General features: G+C 43.0%; 1 protein-coding gene across 2 annotated transcripts in view; it reads left to right on the top strand.

Annotated features, from left to right (window-relative positions):
- The first annotated feature begins 299 nt into the window (after nt 1-299).
- The window catches only part of LOC137332693 (lysophosphatidic acid receptor 4-like), a 31,761-nt gene continuing 19,964 nt past the window's right edge, over nt 300-12,096 (top strand). For both annotated transcript variants that reach the window (XM_067996639.1, XM_067996638.1), the window contains exon 1: nt 300-626. The gene's annotated coding sequence lies outside the window, so the exon portion shown is untranslated. The remainder of the gene's footprint in view (nt 627-12,096) is intronic.

Raw genomic sequence — 12,096 nt, 5'->3', positions numbered from 1 at the left:
TTTTGGTGCACATACATTTTTGAAATGTAGCTTTGGCTGGTTGGGCAGTGGGTAAAAAGATTGCAAGATCCCCACCTAGGGCACAATAAATAAAACACATTTGCCGTGTTGCATACATGTTCCCAGCAGTACATCTTAGATCAGGAGAACTCCCCAAGGGTCCAGAGGCAACAGACGAAAGGCTTCATAAATGAAACCATCTGAGGAGGGGGGGGTTAGTATCTGGCCAATCGTCGGGTGGTGAAGTGGAAGTGCAGTGCTTGACTGGACTGGGATTGAGTTACAAAGAGAGTGGGAGTGACCTGAAGCTGTACAGTGCCTCTCGGGGACTGGCCGTGAAATCATTCAAAATCTTTGCTTACAGTTTGCAGGGCGGTGCTCAAAACTTTTGCAGGTTGAGAGTGTGCTTTGAAAATGTCACAAGGCAGCTCCGTCTTTCCACACAAAGCGGTCCCATAAACAGCAAGGTCTTGCAATCGCAGCCAGCAGGAAACAAAAGGGGAAACCTTGACAGTCTGAAGCCATCTGCTTCTCTCATCAGTTGACATACACTGAGAGCGGTGAAACGGAGCTACATCAAGCCGTGCTATAATTTACCGGGGATAAACAGCACACCGAGCTCCTTGGTAAGTTTATTTTTCCAGTTATTAACCCGTCTGAGAAAATCCCCATTCTTTTTTTTCACTGGGAGGGTTTGTTATGTGTATTCTCAGACATTTCATTAGTGTTGGACTATCTAAAGCAGAGGTTTGCTGTGTTTGTAGTGGGTGGCAGCTCTTTTGATCCACATGCTCTCCGATTACTGATTTATACCAACTATTTCGTGAAGGCAGCGAGGACCCAGCTGTAACCTTTGCAGATAAAACTGGCTTAAAGTTCCCTCAAAGTAAGTGAGGTTCCTCCACTTTTTGTACAATTGCAAACAATAGAGTGGAAAACACTGGTTTCGTTCACCCACCACAATTCAGAGTTTAGGATTACTGGGAAAAACTGTGGTACATTTGTGTGACGATGCATTTTTGGATATAATGGTGTTGAGCTAAAACTCTGTGCTTACATACTCTCTTTCCGGTGTGGACAATCACACAGCTATATCTGTATACACTGGAATTACACAACAGGTCTGTCAGCATCTGAAAGGAAAAAGGTTAGGTTAACATTTGGGTGTGAAATCCTTCCTCAGACCCTTACTGATCTGCTGTGTATTTCCAGCATTTTCTGTTTTCGGTTCAGATTTCCAGTATTGGTAGTTTTTGAAAAATCTGAACAGCTCATTTTCTCCCTTTTTGTTAAGTGATACAAGAGTTTACACAATCTCAGATAGTGTAATCGTACAGAATATTGGGGTAGATGCTGCTTTGCAGATTGCACGGTACATCAGCAGTCCAACACAACTGTACAGATCTGTACATGATTGCTATGAAATGTAATGTCATTTGATCATGTTACAGCACTATCTTCTTGCGGATGAGATGTTAAACCATTTGCCCTCTCAGTTGAATGTAAAAGATCCTGTTGCACCAATCGAAGAAGAGCATGGGAGTTCTTCCCCGTGTCCTGGACAATATTTATCCCTTAACCAACCATCACTAAAACAGATGATCTGTTCACAATCACATTGCTGTTTGTGGGACCTTGCTGTGTGCAAATTGGCTGCCGCGTTTCCTACATTACAACAATAACTTCACTTCAAAAGTACTTCATTGGCTATAAAGCACTTTGAGACATCTGGAGGTCATGAAAGGTGCTATATAAATGCAAGTTCTTTCTTTTACCTATCACAGACACTGCAATATCCCACTGGCTGCACTTTATAATTGGAACTGTTAGGTGGAAGAAAAGATAATGGGATTGATTTTTGTTTTCACTGCCAGGGTGGTAATCTGGAGGAATGGATTGGCCACCCCTATATCGAAGCCGCCTAATTTTCATTCCATTGGCCTTGATTTTAACCCCCCTCCACCACCTGGCGGAAACCAGGCTGGGCTTACCCACCCCAATCTCACCGACTGTAATTTTTAAATTGCAAGCAGCAAGAATGCCCCCCCGCCCCCCCCCCCACCAAAGCCAGTGGACTCCTCTTTCAGAATGCAGATCAAGTTCTGATGATGTCATCAGGGCCCAATCTGCTATTTTAACTCAAGGCCTGAACGGGGGAGCAGTGATGGTTTCCCGCCCTGGCCAAACCTGCCAGGAGTTGCATCGAGGACCATAAGAGGCCCAGCAAGGTAAGTTTAATATTTTTTTAAGTTTCCTTGTGGGTCAGGAGGAGAAGGAGTGCTCCTCCGGGCCCCACAATAAAATCTTGATAGAGTGTCTATCGGCACCACTGTGTCAGCCAATGAGTTGGAGGTGGGGCGGGACTTACAGCTAAACAGTGAATTTTACAGCAAACAAAGCAAACAGCAAAGCAAACAAGGTCTATTTACAGTCTATTTAAAGAGGGTCTTTATCAGCTGCGACCAACAGAACTCTTGCGTAAGATCAATCCCAGTCATTTACAGCAGTGTGGTCTCCAGGCGTGATTGATGGGGGAATTACCCAATCATCTCCATTCTGGCCAGGAATAGTGGTATCACTATATGCAGGCAACCTTGGGCCTCTACTTACCCCAAGCTTCCCCCCGCTCCCCCATTCGCGATCCCCACTAGACTCCCTCACCACAATTAAATTTGCTTCACGTCGAGGTTGCAAATCAAAACATCCAAGTTTTCCTTGCCCCATTTGATTAGGGTATTAATACGCGCATGATGCGGTCCCACTCCTAACATCTATTTTCTATTCCAGACTCTGCTAATTGTAAAGCTAGAAATCTGCAGTGAAGAAAAGCCATTTGTGGCGCCAGCATCCAAACAGCACGTTATTGATATTAATCCCTGTTAGAAAACTGGGGAGTGAGATCTGTTTCTTTTTAGCCCAAAAAACCAGAGACCGCCCGCTTTTCTCTATAATGAATGACCCGCTAACGAAATCATGGGGAGATGCGGAATGTGCGATTCCTGAGAGTAAAATTTCATTAGTAGCTTTATTTTTTGCAGAAAATGTTGGGTGTTCTCCATTTTGTTTCAAGAGAAATTTCACCCCATAAAGATCTTCAAAATCAGGTGCCACAAGGAATGCAATTTTTGAGAGGTACACATCTAAACCTAAAGGAAAAGTATGTGATTTTAAAAGGCTTCCTGTGTGCTAACTAAAACAGAATTTGTTGTACCTGGTGTGGCTTATGCAAATAGATTTAAATTCATATCACAATGATCTATAAACAAATGGTTTTATTTCTGAGTTATAGCTTGTACCCAGGTTGCTACTTGACTGGTTATGAATATATGAAGGTGCTGATAGGAAATGTTTATTTTATTTTTAAAAATGCCTAAAACCCACTGACCATTTCACAATATATACTTTAAAAGCTGGACTTTCAGTGTGAAGAATTATCAGCTGAAATGGTCTGCAACAGTGGGAATCGTTCAAGAATAGATTAAGAGAAACACTTGAGATTTTTTTTTAGTAGTGAGGCATCAAGAGAATAAATTGGCCATCTCAGCATTAAGTGCTGAACAGTCCCAGGCATACTTTACTCACCCTGACACTGTTCACAAGTTGCGGGGCTTTCATGTTTGTGAAGTAGTTCACCATCAGCCATTGACTAATTAGGCCTGAGAAAAGTATAAAACTTGATGCAGATTCTATATTTATGCTGGACTTGTGTTGAAGAAATAAATGGCCCTTTTCATCAAGACTTTGGATTGGTGTAGGAGACCTCTAAAGCTAGCTGTAAGCCAAATAAAAATTGCAGTGTGTCTTGCATTTGGAGGATCAGCAATGGGAACAGCTGCAAAGACTGCTTTCAGAATTTTAATGATTTGCTGTCAGTCACATCATCGACTGGATTTCATTCCCTCCTCATTTCTCTTGACTGATTATTTGGACGTACAAGGTTTTGAGATTGGAAAAGGGAAATAGTTGGTGGAAATATAAGATGAACAGAAGAAAACTACAGGGCACAAAACAGGTGAGGGATCTGGGGGTACTGTTAGATAAGTTATTGAAACCATCAGTATAATGTGCAGCTGCAGTAAGGAAGATCTTAGGGTGCATAGCCAGAGAGATGGAACATAGGGCCCAAGGGGTATTAATAAGGATCTTGTATAGGGCGCTGGTTTGACCTCATCTAGTGTACAGTTTAGTTTAGTTCTTGTCATTGTACTACAGTTGCTTTGAAGAGGGTACGGATGAGGTCAACTAAAGTGATACAACTGCATTGTGAGGAGAAACCTTATTGAAGGTTTTGAGATTCCAACTCAACCTAAATAAACGCTGTAGCCATGGATTGAAGCTCAGAAGAAGGAAGATGAGCAGACAGCTTTATTTAGCTACTGGATGCTGAATGTATGGAACAAATTGCCCAGGGAGACAGTGGAGGTGGATAGTGTCAGCAAGTTTAAGAGAACGATGGACAGGTCTTTGACAAGAGAAATGATGTGAGAACTTAAGAGGTAGAACCAGCCAGATGGAACTTGCTGGTCTTTTCTGATCCTGCATATTCCTATGTTCCTATTTGTGGAGCAATGTTGTACCTTCGCCACACTGGGCATGCATGTGTGCTAGATGGAAAATTCTATTTAAGACAGTAACTACTCAGAAACCGGTCTACATGCCCATAACAAGTGCAATATAACAACTTCCTAGCACTGGCACTGGATAGTTCCTAAAAGTAGTTTGTCGTATATTGCCAGTTGTATCTATGCCAGGAACCTGCTCCATTCCCATTGGATGAAAATGAATGCCTCTCATTGCAAACTGAAGCTTTAATTTTGTATTAATTTTTCTGCTTTTTATTTCTCCATCGTAAGCTTTTTCTGAACACAGCTCCAATTAGCTGTGAGGGAAGATGCTGCACCAAACTGGGGTTCTCCACAAGACAGCCTGGCAGAGAACTACGTAAACATTTTATAAATGTGACTGACTGAGAATTGTCCGGCCATGCTGAGATTTGGAGCATTTTATTTCAGTTTTTTTTACTCTTCTCTATTGCTAGGGTACAGTTAGTTCCACAGGTCAATATGTCACTCAATTGGTCATTATTCATTTGTAGGTGTAAATAGTGAACTTTGGTAAAGGACATCACAACTGAGCTCAATTATGTCCAGAAATACACACTTTCCAACGGTGCTCACTGGACAGCGATCAGGAATGGGAACCCCAGCTGGCTGCTCCTCCTCCCCACCCCCACCCCTTCCCACAAACCCCCAACCCTCACTCCCAGCATAGGGCTACTGCACCACCCAAGACCAGCTAACTCAGCACACGCAAAGGATTGAGCCCGAGACCTATTAGGCTGTGGAGCTCGGTGCCACACCATGTGTTGTATTTACACCGTAAGGCAAGGAGGAATGTTCTGAAATTTGGGAGCAATTTTCAACTTTGGCAGGTGTGTAAAATGGGCGATATTGGATCAGCCGTCCGTTATACACCCTGCTCAATTTTCCTTTCAATAGTGTAAACATAGATGAGGTGCTGAAGAATGGGATTTGCACCCACAACCTACTGGCTCAGTGGCAACCAGACACAGGTATTCTCCATTTTTGAACATATACCCCATTTTGAAAATGTGCTCTACTTTTTCTTACAGATATATACGAACATCTATGCAGTTTACTCTTCTTAATTCAAAGTGGCTCAAATCAAATTATCAGATAATTCCATTTTTTGCACTAAATTGCTGCATTATTTATGTCCAACAACTCAATTTTTTAAGCGCAAAAAAATCATTCTCAATTAAAAGGAGTAGACTGAATACAGAAAATTGAAAATAAGGAAGAGGAGTTATTTAGTATTGCATAACAAGGAGTTTTCATACTGCCATCACTGTAAGGTCAAACAGGTAATTCAAAAGAACTAATGAAACACTTCAGTACAATACTGAGGGAGTGCTGCTTCGCCAGAGGTGCCTTCTTTCAGATGAGACATTAAACTGAAGCCCCCTATCTGCCTTCTCAGATGGACGTAAAAGATCCCATGGCACTTTTCGAAGAAGAACAGGGAAGTTCTCCCCGGGGTCCTGAGCAACATTTTCCCTCAACCAATATCACTAAAAAACAGATAATCTGGTCATTATCTCATCGCTGTTTGTGGGACCTTGCTGTGCGCAAATTGGCTGCCGTGTTTCCTAATTGCAACAGTGACTACACTTCAAAAGTACTTCATTGGCTGTAAAACGCTTTGGGACATCCTGAAGCTGTGAAAGGTGCTATATAAATGCAAGTTCTTTCAATCTTTCTAAAGGAGAAAATAACGTGTTTTGTTCAAAACTAAGATTTCTTTACATGAATACTTTAAAAAATATTATGCAATAAGGTGACTTACTTTGTCAGGATCCGGTTTGGTACAGTAATTTTTTAAAGGGTCAGTGTCATTTTGAAAAAAATGTTTGGTAAAGTTTTCTCTGCCGTTAGTTAGACTTGCCCCTACACATTTAGGTTTTTAAATTTTTTGTGTGGCAAGTTGCTGAAAGTGTGAGCTGATAACGTCACAGCGAGGGACACCGGGCATCTGGGACCTGAGTGAACAGGGCAAGTAACTGGGTGTCTCCTTAACCAATCAGATTGAAGGAGCATGAAATTAACAGCTGAGAAAGAAGTTTAAATTAGAGTGGGTGAATTCAATGTCAAATCGGGTACAGAAATTGAAATAAAGAAAGATTGGATTAAGAGAGAGAAAAAATTTGACATCTTTAAAATCTCCAACAATAATTAAAACCTGAAGGAATGAGACTCCACACTTGTAATAGTTAATTTTCAGTGTCAGAGAAGTTGACTGGCAGTAACTAGCACATATCACGTGGTTAAAAGGGTACTTAGACTGAAATGGACAAGACTTAACTTTTTATGGTGAGTTTAGTTCGTATCTACCGCACAAATACAGCAACTTCACGCCGTTCAATGCATTGCAGACAGTGAGATGCTGTTAGCGCGAAGCTAGCAGCGGAGTGGCACATCTCAGACAGGAACTTTTGGATTTCCACGTTTAACAGCGCATCTGCCTCTCACCTGACGTTGCTGTACCATTTACGCATAAGTAACAGTGAGCGCCATTAGCCTCACTTATTTTGACAGCAAATTATAGCCCAATAACCAGAAGAGCTGTGCATCAAGTGAGGAGATGACGGTGCCCTTTTAATTTTACTGTGGGTCTGTATATTGTGTATAGGAGGGAGATCCAAATGAAAGTTTGAAACCTAATCAGTTACACTTTCTACAAGTATGGGTTAGTTTTCCCCAATTCAGACTACTGTGAGGTAGGGTGTCCCTTTGGGCAATAAAGTGGCAGCATGTGATCAGCAGTACTTACAATGCCGCTGTACATGTGTACACCAGTGTTGTATGTGCACCCTGTTCTAAAAGTGGGTGCTGTGCAAGAATCCACCAAATGACAGGAGTCATTAGACCAAAGGTAATTTTGACATTTCTTCTTAAAATAATTTTTACTTACGGCTGGCGATTTAGTGACAGAAATTCAACTCCCGATAGTCCAGTAGTGAAGGTGGGTCGAGACAATCCATTGAATATAAATCAAAAGGGCAATGATGTTGGATTCATATTTTGTATCAGATACTCAAATTTTGAACCTTTAGACTCAAATATGATCCAGAATAAAATTAACTTCTGGCCCCTGGTTATTTGCCAGCAACCCTAGGGATAAAGGGAAGGCTGATATTGCAACTGGCTATTTTATTTGAATAAGTGAAAGGTGCTTAATTCCATGAAGTTGAGTACAGAATGCCTGTAAATCACTCAACAAATTAGAACAATACTTTTCCCATATGTATTGCAAGGAGAAATGGAACAGCTTTCCATCTATCCCTGGGAGAAAGTGGGGTTTGAGGTTGAAATCGAATCGTGGGTGGTCCACCCAGGCAGCAAGATACCAATTAATATAATTGAGGTTCTATACCTCAGTCAGTTTGCAAATAGTACTTGCTCTGTGCTTTGATAATTTACTACATTAAACACTAAATGTATAGTGCAGAGATGTGTACAGCAATTTGTAGATAGGCGGTAATTGCAGAATTTCCTGCTCACTTTGTTAAGTGTAGACAAATTTTGGCACAGAGACTGTGTAGTGTTTCCATGGTCAGAATAAACAATCTACGCAATATGAGTTTTGAAAAGCACTTCGCTGAAAGCACCCCTATGCTGACAGAAATTAACAATGTGCTTTTTACACGTTCCCTTGATTGACAGATTCTGCAGGCCTTCCTGCATTGAGAGCCTGTTCAGAGACTGGGCACTTCAGGTGACAAAGGGACAGTAGGTGGAAAATAGACATGATTTTGCGTTTTTTTGCGATTGAGTTTTAACACAAGCTGACAAGAGGCATCCCACCAAAGGCTTGTATTCCTTTGAGTATAGGAGATTGAGGGGTGATCTGATCGAGGTGTTAAAAGGATTTGATAGGGTAGGTACGGAGAAAATATTCCCTCAGGGAGCACTTTTTCACACAGAGGGTAGTAAAAATTTGGAACTCTCTTTTCCAGAGGCTCTAGATGCTAGGACAGTTGGAGCTTTCAAGACTGAGATTGATAGATTTCTGTTAGGTAAGGGTATAATGGAGCAAAGGCAGGTAAATGGAGTTGAGGTGCAGATCAGCCATGATCTAATTGAATGGCGGAGCAGGCCCGAGGGGCTGAATGGCTCACTCTTGTTCCTAATATTGCTAGAGGAGGAAAAATACATCTGAATGTACTAGAACACAGCATCCTTGTTAAACCCAGTTACTCAAAAGTTGTAAGAACATAAGAAATAGGATCAGGAGTAGGCCATACAGCCCCTTGAGCCTGTTCCTCCATTCAGTAAGATCATGGTTGATCTTTGACTTCAACTACAATTTCCCGCCCGATCCCCATATCCCTTGATTCCCTTAGAGTGCAAAAATCTATCGATCTCAGCCTTGAATATACTCAATGACTCAACACCCACAGCCCACTGGGGTAAAGAATTCCAAAGATTCACAACCCTCTGAGTAAAGAAATTTCTCCTTGTTTCAGTCTTAAAACGCCGGCCCCTTGTCCTGAGACTATGCCCCCTATTTCTAGACTCTCCAACCAGGGGAAACAGCCTCTCAGCATCTACCCTGTCAAGCCCTCTCAGAATCTTATATGTTTCAATGAGATTGCCTCTCATTCTTCTAAACTCCAGAGAGTATAGGCCCATTCTACTCAGTTATTGTTGAAAAGTATTTCGGAAGTTTATATAATTACTGTTTTGATTCTCTCCCTCATCGTCATTAGATATTTGAAACTAATAGGATGATATTGGTTTGGACACCTACAGATTCCAGCAGAACCTCTGTTGCGCTGCCACATAATGATGAGCTGCAGCTTCTTAATGTTTCTAAGCGCTTACAGCAAAGAACAGAAACTGTTGAAAAGTTAACAAAAATACTAAAGTTGCTTTTCTTTACTTGCTGTTATTACCTGCTTAAGGACAGTAATGCCTTTACAGGAATGCAGAGGAATAAAAATATGGGAGAGAGTTAAGTGTGTGGTTGCGCAGCTACTTTCGAATAAATGCATCCCAGTTTTGGTTGTGCATCAAAACGCAGGCCCTAATCCAATTGTTGGATTACCCGGGCACTTAAAAACTTAGCACACAGGGTAGATTTTCAACTTGCAGTCTGGGCCTAAAACTTCAACGGAAAAAAAAATGGATGGGTTTCTATAACGGGCGGCCGATCTGCAACGGGCTGGTTGAAAATCTACCCCAAAGTTTTTTTTGTTCAAAAGGTGATCGCTTCGTCTGCACTCTCGTTTAACATTTGTGGCCTCGGGAGCCCGTCTACTCTTCTGGTGGGTGGTGTACGACCCGCAGGTTTAACCCGTAGACCCGTGATTTAACAAGGGTTGATACACTTTAAAAAAAATTAATTCTCAGGATGTGGGCGTCACTGGCAAGGCAGGCATTTTATTGACCATCTCCGAGTTGCCCTGTGAAGGTGGTGGTGGGCCTTCTTCTATTTGATACAACTGAGTGGCTTGCTAGGCCACGTCAGAGGGCAGATAAGAGTCAACCACATCTTAATTGCGGCCCTGGAACATTCTAATTTAATCCAATCAAGGATGGTTCCGATTTTTTAAATTACAAGAGTGAAGCTTCACCAACTAGTGATTGTCTTAATTACAAGAATGGCTCCACATATATTCCATATGTAGAATACACAGCCTGGAAATTACCTTTGGCGATAGTAGCAGGTAAAAGTTTAGCATGATCATCTGTTCATTATTTTAGCAGAGACTTTAGTCCATTTTAAAATAGATAGGTTAACAACTGCATTAAAATGGCAGGTAGATAGAGGTGAGTCTTATGTGTTCGTTCAATGAGTTTCCATAATGTAATTTCTTGGCCCATATCTACTAAATAATAATCAGAATAAATAGAGTCTTTTGTCATTTGTTTTGAACAGGTTTATGAGATTGAGGTGATATAATGTTGGACAGAGAGTATGTTTTATCTGAAGGGTACAGTCTCACATGACAGGGTGGAGTTTCCTCTTCCCTGTGCCTGAGGAGCGTTTAGTTCCCAGGTACGTAGGAAAGGTAAAGATGCAGGGATCTGTTACCTCGGGTCTTCCCCATTGCATTATTCTGGCATTTCCTGGAGTATCTTCCCCCTATCACTAGGACTGTGCCTGTAGTAGGCCCGACTTTGCAATGGTAATGTGATGGTGGGGGCCATCCTGGTCTTCGGCCTCACTTTCCTCATTGACTGACCATTAGGCAGCCCAGCGGAGGGGCATCTGAAGAAATCTGGTGGTGGGGCTTGCCCCAGGGACACCCAGGAGCCAGAGATTCTGTGGGGATCCCAGGGCAGCCTAAAGATTTAAAATAAAGATATCGGTCAAGTGTTTGAAAGTACTTTTCAACCTCCCCCCATTCACCAGGATGATTTTCAGGCCTCAGTGTCGGCGATTAGGGGCGTAACTATAGATGGGCCTTTCAGCCCTGCAGCTGCACTTCCTGCTTCCAGCCCTGGTTTACAGCACAAGGCACAGCCGGGGAGTGTGGGGGAAGGAGGGCTGGGGGGAGAGGCTAGGAGTGCAATTGGCCAATCACCTGGAAATTCAAGTGCGCCTCTCTGACAGTGACAATACACCTCAGGTACGTACTGCCTCTTGGGAGCCCAGTAAAGAAGTCAGAGGAAAAATCAGTCCGGACGCGCACTGGAGTTTGGAGTGTTTTTTTTTTATTCGTTCATGGGATGTGGGCGTCGCTGGCAAGGCCAGCATTTATTGCCTATCCCTAATTGCCCTCGAGAAGGTGGAGGTGAGCCACCTTCTTGAACCGCTGCAGTCCGTGTGGTGAAGGTTCTCCCACATTGCTGTTAGGAAGGGAGTTCCAGGATTTTGACCCAGCGACAATGAAGGAACAGCAATATATTTCCAAGTCGGGATGGTGTATGACTTGGAGGGGAACGTGTAGGTGGTGTTGTTCCCATGTGCCTGCTGCCCTTGTCCTTCTAGAAGGAAGAGGTCGCGGGTTTGGGAGGTGCTGTCGAAGAAGCCCTGGCAAGTTGCTGCCGTGCATCCTGTGGATGGTACACACTGCAGCCACAGTGCGCCGGTGGTGAAGGGAATGAATGTTTAGGGTGATGGATGGGGTGCCAATCAAGCGGGCTGCTTTGTCCTGGATGGTGTCGAGCTTCTTGAGTGTTGTGGAGCTGCACTCATCCAGGCAAGTGGCGTGTATTCCATCACACTCCTGACTTGTGCCTTGTAGATGGTGGAAAGGCTTTGGGGAGTCAGGAGGTGAGTCACTCATCACAGAATACCCAGCCTCTGACCTGCACTTGTAGCCACAGTATTTATGTGGCTGGTCCAGTTAAGTTTCTGGTCAATGGTGACCCCCAGGATGTTGATGGTGGGGGATCCGGCGATGGTGATGCCATTGAATGTCAAAGGGAGGTGGTTAGACTCTCTCTTGTTGGAGATGGTCGTTGCCTGGCACTTGTCTGGCGCGAATGTTACTTGCCACTTATCAGCCCAAGCCTGGATGTTGTCCAGGTCTTGCTGCATGCGGGCACGGACTGCTTCATTATCTGA

This window comes from Heptranchias perlo, chromosome 15 (assembly GCF_035084215.1).
Source record: "Heptranchias perlo isolate sHepPer1 chromosome 15, sHepPer1.hap1, whole genome shotgun sequence".
Lineage (NCBI taxonomy): Eukaryota > Metazoa > Chordata > Chondrichthyes > Hexanchiformes > Hexanchidae > Heptranchias > Heptranchias perlo.
Note: the sequence above shows the minus strand (reverse complement) of the source record. Positions and strands in the feature narration are given on the sequence as shown.